Below are 19,449 nucleotides of genomic sequence, written 5' to 3'. Positions count from 1 at the left end.
GCTGGTTAGTTGGATTCTGAGGGAATTTTCCTCCTTTTACTCATACATGTTTAACATTTTTTCTACAATAAATGTGTCACTTATGTAATAAGGGAAAAATAGTTACTTTAAAAAAACAACATCAATCCCTTAATGTGCGTAAATTTAGAGCATGTGTTTTAGCATTCACATAACCAGAGGGGATCCTCGTCAACTTGAAAAGGGGGGCCTGGGCTGTTTTGTGTTCTCTAGGTTTACTTGGGGGGGAAATACCTTAATCTGTTCCATAAATCTATCTCTGAAGAAGCTCTTCAATTTCCAAAGAGTCACAAATTCAAATTTCAGAGTAAATTACTTCCTGGCATCATTCAAACTAAAGCACTCACCTGATAGTCTCATCTGCCTGGTTATAAAAATAGGCCCTTTTCCAGAAATTCCCCTTTTCCTTTCATAGATCCACTGTGTGAGTCTTAACCAGAAGGCTGCTTCCTTCTCAGCTGAAACCGTGGTCCCATGAGAGGAGGCATCAAAGAAGTCACCACCTCCAGCACTGCCAGCACTGCCTAACACCAGCAGCCCTTCCCTGCCCTCCTGCGTGGCCACAGCCCCCTTGTACTGGCTCAGGTGCCACCTCCTCCATGGAGCCTCCCATCCCATGCCATAGCTGGCTATATTTGCTCGCTCTTAGATCTCCTAGAGCGCTTCACCTGGGCTTCTCTTGAGGCTCCGATCACTGTACTGGAAAGTGAATTCTCCGTCTGCTGGACTGTGTGCACAGACAGGAGGGCTGCTTGCACCTGGCTGTGCGGGGCAAGCACCCGGTATAGCTTGAGGCGATTTGTTTATTTGCTGAAGGAGGCAGACCTGGGGGAAGCTTGAAAGCTCATAGTCTTCTTTCGGAATTCTCCCTGTGCCTGTCGGTAAATCACAGCCACAGAAACATCTTACAGACCCTTTTCCATTTGCCCATTACCATAAATCTTTTCTCCTTGCTACCCCCTTAAAAGGTGAGTGCACCTTCAGCTAAAGTACCATTATTATCTGGGGGGAAAATCGGTTTACCAGCAAAGAAGTGAAATGTCATTTTTTTTTAACCTACTTAATGTTCACCCCTCCCCTGAACTGACCAGTTGCTGCTGCTTTTCCTAATTTTAAAGCTGTGTCTCATTTTTTCCATGCAGTGAAGATTGCACATTAAATTATTGCTATTTCTAAAATGTGGCTCAGACCTTGGAGGAGCTTTTATTTGTCACAGAGTCAGCGGGATCTCTGGGCCTGTTTCTCTGTTTAGCTTAGGCTAAAAAGACGGTCTTTCATAGATCCCTCCTTCCTTCCTTTCTTATGGGCATCTTGGAGGAGGGTCTTCAGCTCACCGGAAATACATGCTTCTATTTGAAATTAGCATTTGTTCTTAAAAAAGAGACTCTAACCTGTCACCAGCTGAGTGTTTTCTGTAAGAAGTGATGGATTCTTACCAAGAGAAAAGAGCCTTCTCCACAGTCATGACTCAGAGAAATGACAGAACAGAAGGAAAAAATTCCTTCCCGTTGAAAACACCTTAGAACACACCCTGTCCCTTCCCTCACTGGAGGGCCTGTCTCAGCACTTCGCATGCCGTGAATACCCATCAATTGTGTATTTGTCTTAAAGATGGAGTGCTCTAAATTTTCTGGGTTAAAATCCATTGTGATTGCTGAACTCAAAATCAGGGTAAACAGGCTGGCATACATTGGTGATTGGAGAAGGAAATTGAGGCTAACCTCGTATGGAAGGGAAATTGACAATAAGGAATAGACCTATGCACGCATTTGCCCTTTGACCCAGTGATTCCACTTCTGAGAATATACCCCGAAGACAGGAACCCTCAAATACGAAGCAAGATTTGCACAAGGTTATTTATCGTGCACAAGGTTATTCATCGTGACATCAGTTTTGAGAGCAAAATATTGGAAACAACCTAAGTACCCATGCCAAGGAGAGTGTTTGAATAAACTACGACACAGTCACGCAATGGAGTGCTATGCAGTTGTCGAAATGAGAACGGGGAAGGTGTCTCTGACCTGAAACGAAGTGATTCCCAGTGTTAAGTGAAAGAAGCCAGGGATGAAAGAGCATCTGGAGTGTTCCACCATGAGCTCATGATAGAAGGGGAAGTGAAACAATTGTAAACACACTTTTTTTCCCCAAAAAAAGGAAAGGAAAAAAAGAGAAACTAACAAAAATGATTACTTTCAAAGTTGGGGTAGAAGGTAAAAGTGCATCTTTTTATATAGTTTTGTCTTATAAACCATGTAAATGTTTTACATATTCAAATAATAAAAGAAAATCTAAACGTATGAAAGAAAATCAAACTCTAGAATTTAAAATAAACTGAAATAAATGAACCTAAGTGATTATCAAGTCGCTAATACAACCAGACAGAAAAAAAGTAATTCAAGTAATTTTTGAACATAGTAGTCTATCTTTATACCCTTACCAAGATCTATTCTAGGGGTAAAGAAAGCAAAGAAATATTAAACTTTGCTGAGTGGCATTGTGGGTTGAACTGTGTCGCCTGAAAAGATACTTTGAAGCCCTACCCCCTGGTACCTGTGACTTGATTTGGAAACAGGGCCTGTGCAGGTGTGATCAAGTTAGGATGATGTCATACTGGAGTCGAGTGGGCCCTACCCCAGTGACTGGTGTCTTTATAAGCAGAGGGAGATTTGGACACAGAGACACACTCAGAAAGGAGAACGCTGTGTGAAGATGTTGGCAGAGATCAGAAAGATGCATCTACCAGCTAAGGAATGCCCAGGGTTGCCAGCAACCACCAGAAGCTGAGAGAGGCCTGGAACAGATTCTCCCCCACAGCTCTCAAGGGAGCACGGCCCGCAAACGTCTTGCTTTTGCGCTTCTGGTCTCCAGAGCTGTGAGAGAACAAATTTCTGTTGTTTCAAAGCCACCCTGTTTGTAGTACGTTGCTATAGCGGCCCTAGGGAATGTTGTAGTTATGGTACAGTTAGAGTCATTTTGAAATTCTGTGTGCATTTGTAGAATAGAGCAATATTCTACAATGTACTGATGTTGATAACCAGGTCCTCACTGTTAGGAAACTGAGATGTGAATATGGAAGGAGGAGAGTAAGAAGGAGCACTGTGTACGGGGTTGCAGCTGGAGATGGCCGTGTGCACGCACACGAGCACACACATAAGTTCCTGGCTCTGCCCACTGAACAGCACTAGAAGCAATGACCTACCAGTGCCCAAATCTTGGTTTCTAAATACCACTCTCCACTAAAAGGAGCTAGGGCTCCTTGGGAAAATGGCTGATTCCACGTCTGGGATGTAGAAAGTATAAAAAAATACACGTGGTACCTTGCTACGTCCAAAAGAAAGGAAGTGCTCAAAGACAGCAGGGGATACATCAGGGGACATCATAGCCAGCTTGGAGGGCTCCCACTGGCCAAATTTGCGACAGTTTGAGCCTCAGAAAGCAAATGACAATAATGGATTAAAACATATTGAATTAAAAAGCAAAAACGAGTCCTTAGTGATACTCAAAAACAAAATAAAACAAACCAAAAAACAAAGGAGGGGTCTTCTTCACACAAAAAAATCAACTAATCGACTAATATAGGTAGAAGGAATACTAGAACATCCCCATTTTGCAATTCCCAATGTAATGGTTGATTCAGGAAGGATCATTAATGCGTGTTAAAAGCTATTAGGTGAAAGTTAATAGAAAAGAAGATATTTACATGGTCTCAAACTACCATTCTACAGGTAGCTTATTAGTTGCAAAAGGAAAAATTGTACCTTTACTTTGGAGCGATCTGGCAGCTTCCAAATTAACCAAATGACCAAATTTGGCCTCAGAAATAGTGGGCTAAGCTGATGTGAGCGCATCCTGCTGGGATGCCGTTTGAAGTACACATCACTTGGATGCTTTCTTGCAGAAAATGTTTAACCTTAATCCAGCCAAGCATCTAGACCTAAATCCCAGTTTAAAGGAAATACAAGGAGTGAAGGAACAAGTGAAAGGGTACATGAGGAAGCAGAGGGACCAATGCACAGTGGGGCCCCTCTACACGATAATATGCCTGGATTTCCAAAAGTCAGTCATAGAACTAAAGGGGGCATACTGCTTTAGGTTACAGGAGTCTAAAGAGATCAAACCAACAAATGCAGTGATTGAAACTTGATTAGAGCTTTAAAAATTTTTTTAATTGATACATACTTGTGCATATTTATGGGGTACCTGTGATATATGGTTATGTGCATAGAATGGGTAATGACATCAAGTTAGGGTGTTTAGGGTTTGATTAGATCTTCATTCACAAATCCCAGCCCCCAAAGACATTTTGAGGATAATTGAGGCACATTTAAATGTAGCTTGGATATCGAATATATGGTGGAATGATTGTTAATTTTCTTAGGTGTGACAATGGCACTGCAATTATGTCCTTGTTCTTAGAAGTAGTTAGGGGTGAAGAATTATGATGTCTACAATTTACTTTCATACAGTTTAGAGGACATCAAGGAGGGAGAAAGAGAAAGAAAAGAAAGAGAATACAAATATGCAAACTGTTAATAATTTTTTGAATCTAGATTGAGGGTATATGGGAGTTTGTTGTACTGGTCTTTCAATTTTTCTGTATGTTTAAAATTTTTCTTTATAAAATGTTGGGGGAAAGGGAAAAAGTATTTAGAGAAATAACATGTGATCTAAAGCAATGTATTAACAATCAAGTTTACCATATGAACGTGCAGTATGAAATATTGAAGTTGGGCTGGTGCAGAGGCCGAGGGAAGGAGGAGACCTTGCCAGTCACTCTGCCCAGCTTGGGAGCTCCGCAGAGCCAGCACCTGCTGGAACGTGAGCCCACGAAGGCTAGTCCCTTTTGTTCACTGCTAAATCCCCAGTCTGAGAACAAAGCCTGGATCACAGTAGGTGCTCCATTAGCATCCATCATCTGACTCAGTGAACTGGAAATAGCCCAGTGATAAACATCCTTGTCTGATTTCTGAGTATTTTCCCGTAGACTCTTGGTCAAAGATGAGGAAGGAGCATTTTTATTGCTTTTCACATATATTGTGAAATCACAAAATATTATCCTGGTCTATACCCAACCAGTATCTTTCTCTGCACTTTTTCTAGTACTCAGCGTTAGAATTTTTCTAAAAAGTGCCAATTTGATAGATGTAAAATGTCTTGTTTTATTTTGCATTTCTTTCTTGACCTGTGACTACTAGTTTATTTTCTTTTTATATTCTTCTTTTGTGAATAATCTTTTCTTATATCTTTTGCTAGTTTTAACTTTAGGATGTTCATGTTTTCCTAGCTGATTTGTGAATGCAGTGTGACGTATTGTTTGTATGAGTATTTTTTTTTAAGATGGCCCACTTAGTAGGAAAGAAACTTATTTCTAAAGGAGGTGTGCATCAAAATGTCACTGAGGGCTGATAGGTGCTGAGGGTGGCACTGGGGCCACCTCTACAGGTCCCCCGTCTGGAATCGGGGCCCCACCTCCCCCTGAGCATGGGGCAGGGTGTGGACAGCTGTCCACCATCCCCACGGGCCTGGGAGACAAGGGCCTGGGGCAAAGAGGAGCCTCACAGGGTCTTTTGGTCCAGCCCCTGCCCCCAGGCAGGCACAATGGGCGTATTCTCGTTTTACGGAAAGGACAATCAAGGGACAAAACCTCCTGTTGGCCACGGGCACTGCCATCCCAGGCCCACCTGAACAGTGGCTGTGACCTTAGGTTACTTCCAGGAGGTCCCCTGACCCCTGCCTGTCCCCTGTCTGAGACAGTTTGATCTGAAACTGTCTCCAGCAAAACCAGGCTTGTCTGGCCTCTCAGTTCAGTCTCTTTCTCACTAACTTGTGATTGACTTCACCACATGCCTCAGAGAAAACATGGAAGAGGGAAGCGCTGACAAGTTTGTATTAACTGCCAACTGCTAAGTAATTAATTTATTCAACAAGTGACCATTGAGCACCCATTATCTACAAAGCCTGGACAGACGACTGGGCATCAGCGCTGCAGTGGCTGCCACCGCGTGCCTGGCGGTTACTGACTACAAGTGATTGAATGGAGACGCCCCAAAGCGCCAAATAACGGAATGCTGATAACTTTACACTGACACGTTCTGAACAGACTGTGCCTCTGAGAGCACATCATTTCCTCTTTACGTTCTCTGAAGAATTTATTTTATTGCCTTTCACATTGTAGAGGCCCATTAAATAATTTTCAAAAAATTAAACATTTAAAGGTGTAGACTTATTTTTTTGTTCTTTAAAAGTTATCTTAATTAATTATAGGAAGGGAAGTTATCTTAATTAATTATGGCAAGGGAAATTCTTAAAGGGAATTTCCTTAGGAATCTGGTAAGTTTCAGGGGAAATTTCAGCAAGGAGGCTGGGCTTACACATGGAGTGCCTTAGGTCAGGTTCCCTTGAGATTCGAGTGCAATCGTTGGGGAAGAGCTCCCAGGAGAAACTAGCACGTGAGCCGGGGAGTGGGACGGGGTATGATTCAAAGTCCCAGCCTCAGCTGCTCTCCAGGGAGCATAAATGACCCCTCAGAGTTTGTCCCCGCATGCTTCAAGGGAGCTGGCATTTATGCTTTGGCGGCAGTCAGTCTTTGCTGAGGGCTGTGTAGAATGTGTGTGTTGGGGGGGTTTGGTAAACTCCCAGGGTGGGAGCAGGAGAAAGGCAGGCAGGGTCACAGGGATGTGATGCCCAGCATTTGCCCAGCGTCAGACGTGTGTAAGTAGAAGGACCTTCTAGTCCTAGTTCATAGACACTCCTGGCGTATCAGTTATCTATCGCTGTGTAACAAGTGGCCCCAAGGCTTTGCTGCTTACAGCAGCCTCTTCTCCCACCCAGCTGATGTGGATCCAAAAGCTGGGTCTCCCCTGAAGTTGTCATCCAGCTGCTGGCCAGGCCAGAGCCTCCACTTCCAAGCCCATGCGTGTACTTGCTGGCAGGCAGCCAAGGCTCCTCACCATGTGGGCCTTTCTGTGGGCTGCTGAGTGTCCCCACGACACAGAAGAATGTGGAAGCTCGCTCCCCTGAGTGAGGGATGCAAGAGAGATTGATGCCTCCCTGCCTGTCAGGGCCTTGCCTCTGGTTCACACCCCGTTACACATGTCTGTCCTTAGAAGTGGCCAGTAAGTCCCGCCCACACCAGGCCATGGGCCACTGGGGCCGTCTTCAGGTGGCTGCCATGTGTTCCTACAGCTTTTCGCCAGAAAAGTTATAAAGATCACCAGTGCCATTGTCCTTTCAGTGAGTGTGGCACTCGGCAGAGCAGACTCCAAAGTGGGACCTTTCTGCCAGATCTCTTGTCCCTTTGGCCTCACGGGCGGGCTGTGAGCTATCCCGAGGCACGGAGCTTTCCCTGCATGCATCGGCCCTGGCACTTCCTGAGGTCCTGCTTGCACTGCCAAGTGAACCCCAATCCAGCCACCTCATTTCTTCTGCTCACACGCAGATTCTTAGCTCTCTCCCCAGTCCAAGGCACGACAGCCTCCTCTCTGCAGACATGTGACTTTGCAACCTGGGAAGACCTGAATCCTGGCATAGTAATTAAACTTGGCCAAAATAGAGCATGCTATTATTCTACACCACGGAGGCAAGGTCTTAATTTGGAGGTTTTCTAGTTGCATGACTGACAGTGTCAGGATTTGGGGGCCGACAGTGCCAATTGCCCGTGTCAGAGAGACAACGGGATGCAGGGAGGTTTCACATGTCCTTTCATGGCTCCTGAGCTTGGCTGCACTTGGGAAACACCAGGGAGCGAGGGCCATGTTGCTCAGGTTTGCAGCCCTCTCCCCGCCCGCCATGTGCAATGGAAATTCCAGTATGTTGTTTAGGGGCAAACAAGTCATTTCTCCCACAGGGGCTGGTGCTCAGTGCCATAGTCAGTGTAACAGGGAATTTTCAGTGGCAGTTTTTTTTATGACATCTTGTCACATAAGCCAGGAGCATGGTATCAAAATGCAGCTCCGTGGAGACTTTTCTGCCAGAGTTAAAGGGAGAAGGGAAGGTACAAAGTGATAAAGTCCAAGCACACAGCCCCGGTAGGGCCTGGTGCAGGCTGGGGCTAAAACTCAGATTATCAAAAGAATAAACAGGCTGCCAGACTGTCAGGCTGCCCCAGCAGGCCCTTAGAGGCGGCAGGGGGTTCCAACCTCAGGCAAAGATCTGGACCGTGTGCGCCCCGCACAGGGATTAAGGCAGATCTTCAAAATGAACATCAGAGTAGTGCGAATTGGAGATATGTATATAAATTCCAAGGACAAGACATCAGAATCATGTCAATGTAAGAATTGTAGGGAAAATTCACGCTGTTCAAACTCCAGCAGACACTTACTGAGCACCTGCTACGTGGCGGGAACGATTTAAAACGTTTTCATGCATTCTCTTACAGATTCGTCACAACAGCTCTGTAGCGTAGGATAACACAAAGTTCAGAAAGTGTCTGGATCAACAGCATTTGCTTCCTTTTCCTGAACTTTGCTTTCCCCACCGGTAGACTAAAGTCCCAGGATTTCTGGAAGATGATTTATAAGAGCAGCTAGTCCCTTTTAACAGAGATATCGATTGCTCTCGCAGTGATTACCGTGTTTTTCTAATCTTAGATCAGGTAACTTTACAGAGCAGTTTCCACACAGCAATGCTACTGTTTACCAAGCAACGTTTGGGGGGTTTCTGTTTTCTGACTCTTCCGTCTTCTGGCTGGAAAGTCTCAGAAACATGATCAATGGCCCTGATCAATCTACCTTCAAAAAGTGATTAGTTCACTGCCTCTTGACATTGTTCAAATAGTTTTGATTTGAGACAGTTACTCCTATATAACCAACACGCTCAAAAAAATAAATAAATAAATAAATGTGGTTGCCCTCTATCCTTTTTTAAAAAGTGTAAGATATATTACTAATGACATTGACATGCATCCCTTTATGAGAACTAGGAAACTGGACTAAAATCCTCTGCATTCCCGCCATCCACCTAGGGGTGCTCTCCCGAGGCCAGGACCTTCTCCCAAAAAGCAGTCCGAGGTTTGCTCCAGCACTTGTACAGTTTCGTCTGTGGAGCACAACAGATATGGCTGAGGCCCAGAAACACTTCCAAGCAGGAACGCATGGGGACCACACAACTGGGCCCAACACTGGGTTCCTGGAACGTTGGCTTTGGGGCATTGGGGGCTCCTGGGAAGCTGCCAGGGGAAGTGGTCGCTGAATGTCTCCCTGAGCCACCAAATAAGGAATTTTTTGATAGAAATCTGCACTCAGAACTGTGGAGGTGCTCAGTAAATATTTGTTAAATGAATAAAACACATAAATGAATGGACACCTCAAGTTTGCAGGGTGAAGCATCTGCCAAAAATAATGATTTTTGTTTTATAGCGGCTAACTATAAAACCATGCTTTCTTCCTATTGATACGTGGATAACAGAACAGATCATCTTCTGTGGCAACTGTTCATTTACGGTCAGGGATGCAGTGTAAGGCAGTTCAGGTTGTGCACTGTCCAACTCCAAGGGTACCTTTTACATAGGTGACAGTGTGAATGGAACCCTCTAGAGTTGGGCCCTGGAATCACACTCAGCTTAAAGGGGGGTACTTCATTCCATACTCTCTGACAGTGGAGGCATGCATCTAGGTCATTCATTCATTCATTCATTCATTTACTGTCTTAGCCCTGGGGACATGACAATGAATAAGACACCAGTCCAGCCCTGGAGTTACTTATTGTCTAATGGAAAAGATGAATAAGTCACCAGAAAATTATATATCAGTATATATGATGGAGCTATTATAGGGTGCTGTGGGAGCTTAAGAGAGGGTTTTCTAAAGCAGTCTGAAGCAGGAAGCATGAAAGAGGGGTGGTGGGTCAAGGAAGTCCTTGTGGAAGAAGCTAAGTGGGCACTGACGGGTGAAGAAAAACTATCCAGGCAACAGCGGGGGTGGGGAAGCAGCATGTGCAAAGGCCCTGTGGAGAGAGCACTTTCAAATCAACACATGATAATAGGTAACACGGCTGGGCATCAGTCATTGCTCTCAGCACTTTACAGATACCAACTTACTTTTTCTTCCTGATGCCCCACATGTTGAGTATTAGCAATATCTCTAACTTAGACATGAGGAAACTGAGGCAAGGGCGGCCTAATAACTTGCCTAAAGTCAAGCCTGGGAGTCTATATCCAGAGCCTGAAGTCTTTTTTCCCTCAATATGTTTTTAAAAGAATCTCAAAAGTTACAAGTTCCTAGCACGGTACAAAGAAATGTTTTTACTTTTCCTGAGCCACTGGAGGGTCAGTCACTGACCCGATGTCCTGTCATCCTCAAATACTTTAGTGTGTATTTTCTACAACCAAGGATTAGCTCCTATATAACCTAAATATAACCATCAAAATCAGGAAGTTATCTTTAATACATTGTCGCCAATTAATCTCAGACCCTCTTCTGACTGCCTGCTCTGATGTCCCTTAGAGCACACAGATCGGTCCCGGCCTGCTCACAGTCCCGGTTGTCCAGCCTCGCCGTCTTCCTTAACCCAGAGCATTTCCTCCGTCTCTGCTTGGTTTTTGTCCCCTTGACACTTACAAAGATTCCAGACCCATTATTTTGTAGGCTGTTTCTTGATTTGGGCTTTTCTGGTGTTTTCTATGATGAGATTTAGATTTTGAATCTTGGGCTGACTACCTGTGGCATGTTTCTGAGTTTTACAAAAACGAAACAATACCATATTTACTCTCCTGTGCTCTCCCCCAGGCCCGACGGCAGCGCATCCTGTGCCTGTCTGCGCTGGGCCCTGTCAGACTCCACTCTTCCCCTCGGAAGAGACGGAGGCTTGGGTGGGCAGGGATTGATTTCCCTAGGGACACATGCTGCTGTGAACGGCACGTTCAACCCGCTTTGAACCTGTCTCTTCCCTGTACAAGGACATGCTCCCAGGGGACCTGGCTGGGTCCCAGTGAGGTCGGGGTAGGTCGGGTTTTGAAGCCGAGAGAAACAAGTTTACAGGTCCACTCACTCCGCTGCCACATCCTCCCCCAGAGCCAGCCCATAAGGAAAATATTTTAAATTAAGAATTCAAAAGAATTAGAAAAAGGAACAACCAATACAAGATTGTGCTTAATAGAAGAAACAGAGCAATTAACATTATGCATAAAGGACTCATAGAACCAATAAGAAGGTCATTTAAGAACCAAAATGAGGTTACTGAAAAGTCACAGTTATTCATGGTCGAGTACACAAGATAAGAGGGCCCGGGAAGGATTACAGTTCAGAAGAAATAGGAAATACAACAATAAGTTAAAACAAACAAAAAAAAAACCTCCGGAAGCTTAGGAATTTAAATAGTAAGATAAAACAAAATAAAGGGGGACAAGGATTTGGCATTAAGGATGAAGGCCAAAATACTGAGTTTTTAATAGCGATGATTATTATGAACCTAAAACACAAAAGTAGAAACTGAGAAGGAAGGTAAAAGGGCAAAGCAAGGAAGTTTGGAAATTAAAAGAATGTAAGTAAAATAAGCTAGAATAACCATAATGAGGCAAATAGACCTAAATGGGCCATTTAACAAGTGAGAAGATGTCAAGGGTTTAAAACACCGAAGACGAAGACGCAATTACAAGCAGAGCAAACCCATGCCACCAGCCAGGCCCACAGCCTGCAGTGGCAGCAGTGTTGTTGTAAATGTCACAGTCAGCAAATCCCAGAGACTGGCCACCTGACGCCATCAGATCCGAGTCCCTTGACGTTCCCGAGCCTGTCTGGTAACCTCCGGCCGTGGGCCCGGGCGGGGAGGGAGGGCTGCAGACCGTCCACCTGCAGCGGCACCTGAGAGCCCCCCGCCCCCCGCAGCCCAGTCAGCCAGGCCCATGGGTTCGTGGGGGACGTGCCCCTTCGCCCTCCCAAAGGGGAAGCATTTAGCACCGCTGAAAATAACACAGCGCTGTCAAAAGTATATGAAATTAGCTGCGTAAACTGTGAAACAGAAGTCACAGCTATATTTGTTCTGAGACAGTGTAAAAATAGAAACAATTTTAGAGATAGAAAATCCAAACCCTTTTTTCAGTCCCCATGGCCAAGTGGCCTGGGATCCTCTGAATGCTCTAATGTCCTTTGTCTATTAGGGTCCACAGAACTGAGTGGGGGGGGCGCAATGCCGGGGGCGAGGGACGCCAGAGAGGAAGTTAATTCACCATGCTCAATTTGTGACTTTGTTGCTAAGGGTACTTGGTCACCTGCCCTACTAGGGGAGGAGGGAAAATAGATAATCTCCAAGAGGCAGCGGGGCAGGCAAACCCCCCTGAGTTAGAGATGCTGGAATCCTGCCAGGGCTGCAGGCAGCACGCACCTATCCTGGTGACACTGTGACCTGGCTTTGCAAGAGCCTTGGTCCGCACAGTCCTGGGCCTCTGCAGGTGTGTCTCAGACATGCACTAAAGATGTGCTCAGGAGGGAACAAAACTTGGCGTGGCTCTGCCTTTGAGGAGTGTGCAGTCAATGCCAGCTGGGCATCCACGGTCGATGGTAAGAGCTGATGGTGCCTGCATTCTGGAAGGGGAGACGTGAGCCAGGGAGCAAGGCTGATGGGTCTTTATACTTAAGCTCCTGTCTTTCTATTTTTTAAAAAACCAGCTTTACAAAAAAATAATAAAAATGAAAGTTTTTATTATGGAAAATTTCAAACATATACTGCAGTAGACAGAAAAGTATAATGAACTTCCCAAATACTCGTCACCCAGCTTCAACAGTTCTCAACTCACGGCCCGGCTTCCTCCCGCCCACTCCTTCCCAGGCCTGGACTATTTTGAAGCAAATCCCAGACATCATATCATTTCATCCAAACTATTTCGGAATGTATCTCCAAAAGATATGGAGAGTTATATATAGTTAAAAATATAGCTACAACACCATTAGCATGCCTAAAGAAATTAGCGATAATTGCTTAACACCATCAAATGTCGGATGGGTGTTCGAACTTCCCTGATTGTCTTTTAAACGCCCCTGGCCACAGGGTGTCTATTTGAAAAAGGATTCAGATAAGGTCTATCCATGGCAGTTGGCTGATATTTCTCTAGCCTTCTAATTGCTTGCTCCCTTTCTTGTTTTGCTGCTTGCAGTTTGGTCACGGAGAAACTGGGGCATCACCCTGTCTGGATCTTGCTGGTGGCACCTGCGGTGTTGCCAAACCCGTTCCTCTCGCTCCTGTGTCGCCTGTGAACTAGTGGTTAGACCTACAGGCTCGATTAGAGCCAGGCTGCATTTCTTCAGCTCCTAGATTGCCCCAAATAACTGGCTAATGACAAAAGCCGGAAACAGCTTTCTTGAATAAAATAGGCGGCCCCCAACCTGCCATGACGCAATGTCTGTCCTTGAGCTTACAGACTTGCCGTGAGACTCTCGTAGCAGCAACCCAAACTGACATTGACGAACGTCTGACAAGCTGCCCCCAGGTTACTGTACATTGCCATAGAAACACATAGACTTTCCAATATTCCAACTGGACCTAGCCCAGCATCACTGTGCCACGCAAGAGTCTTTGGTGGCAATGAGGAATTTCATGGCATAGACCATTTTTGAGATGGATCCAGGGATAATAGTCACAATATTTAATATGCAGGATGCTATGGCACCAACCAGCTAGAGCAGAGCTGTCAGCACTTGGTGCGGCTGCCCTGACCGCCCCCGCATCGGCCCTGGCGGGGGCTCTCATGTTCAAGGCTGACCATTCTTGGAGTAACGAACTCTGTCAGTTCCCTCAGGGCATCACCAGGAAACGGTGAAGGTTAGTGTTCTGTGTTTCAACAAGGCTGATGCTTGTTTAGTTCATGCAGAAAAATTGTTCCATATGAAATTTGATGATGTAGCTTAATTTTATACAGTAAATAGAAACTTAATACAAGCACATTAAAGTTTTATTCTTTTTTCATGTATGTATTTGTCAATTTGGTACTTTCGTGGCATCAGTGATTTCTGGGACTAGAATCCTGATCCATGACATTGCACTTACACAAATAAAGACTCAATTTATAATGACTTGACTTGAGAGGGTCCCTAAGGGACCAATTCAGCAATGGACTGTGGGTGAGGGGATGCCCTGTACCTCTGGGCTTTGTCCCCTCTGGGCAGATTAACAGGAGCACCCTCCTTCTCACAGCCAAGACGCCCCTGGCCACACCTCATTCGGGCAGCCTGGGGAGCAGGGGACCCGGGTGTGGAGCCAGGAGCCTCTGGCTTCGGGGTTTGGTGTTCCTGCGAGCTGGGCAACTGCGGCTGGGTACTACATTTTGTTGGGTCTGGAATTTCTGATCTGTGAAGTGGAATAACCTTCATAGAACTTTACAAGATGCTGCGTATAAAGGTGCACAACTCTAAGTTCCCTTCCTGCACCCCTCTTTCCAGAACATCTTTCTACAGTAATGGTGCTTCCTCCTGCTGCACAGCCCTGCAGCACCATCACTCCCACTCTCATCTTTGACAGAAGAGGACTTTCAGAGCGACCCTAGGTGAGCCGGGGACAATTCTAGAATCTGTGGGGACAGGCACTGGCTGCTAAGAAGAATACCACATGCCCACATCAGCCTGGGTCCTGGGCCCATTCGGGCCTCTGAAGACCCCAATTCCTTGATTTACTACCTTGAGCCCCTGCTGTTCTTACTCCATTCTCTGCTTCTCACCTCGCCTACGTCCTCTTGGGCACCGTCTTGTGCGTGAGACCCAGACTCCAGCTACACAGAGGTGACCGGCTGCCTGGCCTTCCTGCAGGGACTTCAACATTCTCCAGGCCCAGCTCCCTCCCGGGGAGTGAGAATGGTCCCACCGATCCTGCCTCTTGCTCTTTTAGCTGATTGCCTCAGAGATCCACACCTGAGGACGGCCAGCCAGATTCTTTCCCTTAGAAACGCTTTTTCTCTAAGAGACACAAAAGGTAGTCCCGGTTGGCTGTGCAGAGCCAGGCTGCCAGGTCACTCTGGCCGAGGCTGCTGTTTGGGTCGTGTGCAAGCCAAGAGGCAGAGAAGCAGGGCAAGAGAGCATCCATGGAGAGAAGCAGGAGTGGCCCCACGGCCCAGAGAAAAGGAGAAAGTGGCTCCGGTCCGCATGGCTTTTCCATGCCTGTGAAGATGGACTTTATCTCTTACACCTGGATTCTTTGGGATTCCATCCTTAAAATGTCCTTCTTCCACTTGAGCAAATTTGAGTAGGCATCTGATCTTTGCAACCAAAGCAGCCTTGACTGGGGAACAAGACTGCGATGTCCACTCTCAACACTTGTATTCAACACTGTGATGGAGTCCTCACCCGTGCAATAAGGCAAGAAAAACAAATAGAAGGCATGAAGATTGCCAAGAGAGAGACAGACTGTCTTTATTCACAGATGGGAGGATTGTGTGCATAGAAAATCCAAAGGGATATACACACAAACAACTAGAAAAAATAAATGAATTTATTAAGATCACAGGATACTAGGCGAACATACAAAACTAATTATATTTCTAGGTGCTATCAAAAACCATTGAAAAGTGAAATTACAAAACATTGGCATTTAAAATAGCATCAAAAAGCATAAAATACCTAGGGACAAATTTAATTAAAATGTGTAAAATCTTTATAGTAAAATCCATACATCATTGCTGGATTAATTTAAAGAATATCTAAGTAAGTGGAAAGCTAGGACATAGTTTGAACAATTTAAGTTGCCAACATTCAGATGTCAGTGATTCTTCCAGTTTCTTAAAATTGACAAATAAAAATTGTATATATTTAACCTATACAACACGTTGTTTTGAGATATGTATATATTGTGGAATGGCTAAATCAAGCTAATTAACATATGCACTGAGCCCACACATTTATCTGTAGAGACAATGCAATTTCAAGCAAAACCCTAGCAGGTATTTTTTTGGTAGAAATTGACAAACTGATTCCAAAATCTACATATTATAGAAATGCAGAAACTCAAAATAGCTAAGACTATCTTAAAAAAGAACAAGTAGGAGGGTTTACACTACCAGATTTTAAGACTTAGCATAAAGCAACAGCATTTAAGACACTGTGGTACTGGCAGGAGGAGAGACAATGAGATCAATGAAACAGAACAATAGTCCAGAAATAGACCCACATGTCTGCAGTCATTGGGTTTTTGAAGAAAGCAGCAAGGCTGTTCATGGGGGAGCAGGAGACCTTTTTAATGAACGGTGCTAGAGTAACTAGAGATCCACATGGACCTTAGACCTAAATGTGAAAGGCAAAAGTGTCAGACTTCTTCCATAAGGAAACATAGCAGAATATCTTCATGACTTTGAAGTAGTCAAACATTTCTTAGGATAGAAAAGGACCAACAATAAAAAATTGGTAAATTAGTTTTCACCAAAATTAAAAATTGTGGCTCATTAAAAGACAGGAAACTTAAAAGATGAGTAAGTTACAGGCTGGTAGAAAATATTTGCAATGCACATATCTGACCAAGGACTTATATTCAAGATAGATAGAGAACTCCTACAAATTTAAAAGTAAATAAATAAATGATGGGCAAGCAACCTGAACAGACACTACACAAAATTAAACATATGAACGGACAGATGTGGGTGGGGGAGGAGATGGATGTATACATACATAATGAGTGCGATGCGCACTGTCTAGGGGATGGACATGTTTGAAGCTCTGACTTGGGGGGGTGGGGGGGCAAGGGCAATATACATAACCTAAACTTTTGTGCCCCCACAATATGCTGAAATAATAATTAAAAAAATGTATTTCAAAAAAAACAAAAGGCATATGAATGGCCAAGAAACATGTGAAAAGTTGTTTAACATCCTTAGTCACTGGGGAGATGCAAATTAAAACCACAGTGAGAAACCACAATATGCTAGAACAGATACATTTACAAGGACTGACAATTCCAAGTGTTGATGAGGATCTGGAGCAACGGGGACTTTGATACCTTGCTGGTGGGAACGTAAAGTGGCAGAACCATTTTGAGAAATTATTTGGTTGTTTCTAATAAGACCCAGCAACATCGAGTGCACACTGTGTGATCTCCTTCATGTGAAGTTCAACATCCAGCAAAACTAATCCAACGACGCTAGAAGTCAGAAGATGGTCGTGTCTGAAGATCAGGTATCAACTGGGAACAGGAGCCAGAGGGGGCTTCCTGGGGCCGAGGACATGTGCTACATCTCGGTCGGCTTGATGGCCACGTGGGTGTACAGATGTATAAATTCATCAAGCTATGGACCCAAGGTCTGTGCGCTTTATTGTAATGTAAGTTGGCCTTCAGCAAAGTACTGCTAAAGTTGCCTTTATGAAAACACTAACTATAGTGACAATTCCAAAAACCTAGGGAGACAGAATATTTGGGCCTCTTCACAAGATAAACACTCAACTCCCTCTTCAATTGTTAGTGCTGTGTAGGGTTTTCTGTTGTTGTTTTGTTGGCATTTTTTCTCTGCTAAATTTAAATCATGGAACCTGCCTTTATGTGCACAAATCAAGCAAGGAGACAGAGAATTATTTTCCTGGCTCAGAACAAAAGAGACTTCGAATAGGAATGGATAAAGGCGTTGGGAGAGTGACTATGGAAACTGAACAAGAGGTGCTCGAAATCAACCGTGGCTCTTAACATCGGGGGCCCAGTCTGAAAAGACAGGGACACAGCGGGGTGGGTAAGAGCAGGGGTGCATGAGGCAGGTAGCAGATCTGACCCTCTGCGTGCTCTGGAGCCAGTGAAGCCAGGAGCAGGAGGGTGAACAGAACGAGGACGGCGAGTCCACCCATGACTCACATCAGACACTGATGGAGCGGCTTGCTGGCAACATTAAGTTGCCTGGGAGAAACACATATTTTGTCCTTTACCTTTAAAAGCCATAAATAACTCAAAGCCCTTGGAACCTGACAGCCCACCAGGAGAAAACAGTCCCAGGGCAGGTGTGTCATGACGTCCCTTGCCATAGAAGCCTGGCTCAGAAATGTAAAAGAGACAAACGGCACAGTGGAGCTCTCTGTCCCTCTGTCCTGTCCTCACTAGGCCACAGACAGAAGGAAGCACAGGTCTTGCGCAGGATGGATGCGGGGGTGCAAACAGGAGGGTCTTGCTGCTCCCTCCTGGCTTCCCGCTGAGCCTGCGCTGCAGGTGGGCACTGTCCGCCTGGGCCCCGCAGGAACCTCAGGAACCTCAGGCTGAGCGCAGTGGGCTGTAAGCAAGTGGTCTGTCTCGCTGCAGCCTGAAGCTATCTCCAGCCTGCCAGCCCTCCTGTCTCCTGGCCCAGACCTGCCACAGTCAGGCCTTTCCGTCTGGCTTCATCTTCTCCCCCTCCAGCTGCTGTTTCGGCCCTCAAAGTGTGGGCTCCCCAGAGGCCCCTCGAGGGGGCCTCTGACCGCAAAGCTCTCAAGCCAGTCACTTTGTGCCAAGGTACCCTGGCCCCCAGCAGGATGCCCTCTTAGAAGGAGTCCTCTTCAAAGCACGCTGTAGCTGGCTTCCTTCCCTGCCACCTTGCCTTTGGTGGAAATGTCCCCCCTCCCTACTAGACCCTCACCTGCCTCCTCGACGGGCTGCTTCAGCCAGCCCAGCTCCAGATGTTTCCAGGTGCAAGTCAAGTTCCTGTTCCTATACCCTCTTCTCCCGATTTCAGAGATTTCCAAGTAGATCTCTTGAAGCACCCCTTGCCCCCTTGTTTGGGTTCAGATCAGGGGAACAGCCCCCCTGGGGAAGCATGGAAAACTCACGACAATTCCCTCCAGATAAAACCTGGCCTCCAGTCCCCCACTCTTTTCCTTTGTCCCCCACTTTTTTCCATTGTTAAAATATGGAAGCTTGATGCGCCAACTGGCAAGTAGACACTGTCCTGAGTCCCCGCTCCCCACTCCCGGGCCCTTCTCGGCCCCACTGAGACCCTTGCTCCAGGCTTGGGTCCTGGCTGTCGATTATTTTTTACCATCACTCCTGTTGATACCCCTCGCAGGGTGAGATAAGGGTGGCTTCCCTGTCTCGTGGGGTGCCCCGTGTCGGTGGTCAGACATTTCAGTATTGCCCTTGGCCCTTGGGGCTTAACCCAGACCAGAGACAACAGGAAACAGTTGCCCTTAATATCTAATTACACGTAAATAAATTGGTCCATGTGTGTGCACGCGTACACACGCATGCATGCTTGTGCATGTGTGTGATCGAGGCCCAATGGGCAAAGCAACTTCAGGAAGCAAAGTGTCGCCTCCCCACCTCGTTCTGGGATTCCGGGTGTGTTGGGGGGTCTGTACTTCCCTAGTGCGGATATGGGGATACGATCTCCCCGTCACTCTCAGGGGTTTGTAGACATTGTGAAGCTGCTAAGGAATTTGACTTACATGATCCGGGCTAGGCACCAGGATTGCGCCATGATGGTATTTGTCATAGGGTGGCAAAACAGCAAACGTTTGAAACTGCCTTGGCCCAGAGCTTGCTGTTGCCTCCCCTGTATCCACTCTCACCTTC

The 19,449-nt window shown here is 45.7% G+C and overlaps 1 protein-coding gene across 2 annotated transcripts in view; it reads right to left on the bottom strand.

The window, feature by feature from the left end:
- NGEF (neuronal guanine nucleotide exchange factor) overlaps positions 1-19,449 on the bottom strand; it is a 95,370-nt gene that overhangs the window by 44,481 nt on the left and 31,440 nt on the right. The gene's annotated exons all lie outside the window — the stretch shown is intronic.

This window comes from Lemur catta, chromosome 8 (assembly GCF_020740605.2).
Source record: "Lemur catta isolate mLemCat1 chromosome 8, mLemCat1.pri, whole genome shotgun sequence".
Taxonomy (NCBI): domain Eukaryota; kingdom Metazoa; phylum Chordata; class Mammalia; order Primates; family Lemuridae; genus Lemur; species Lemur catta.
Note: the sequence above shows the minus strand (reverse complement) of the source record. Positions and strands in the feature narration are given on the sequence as shown.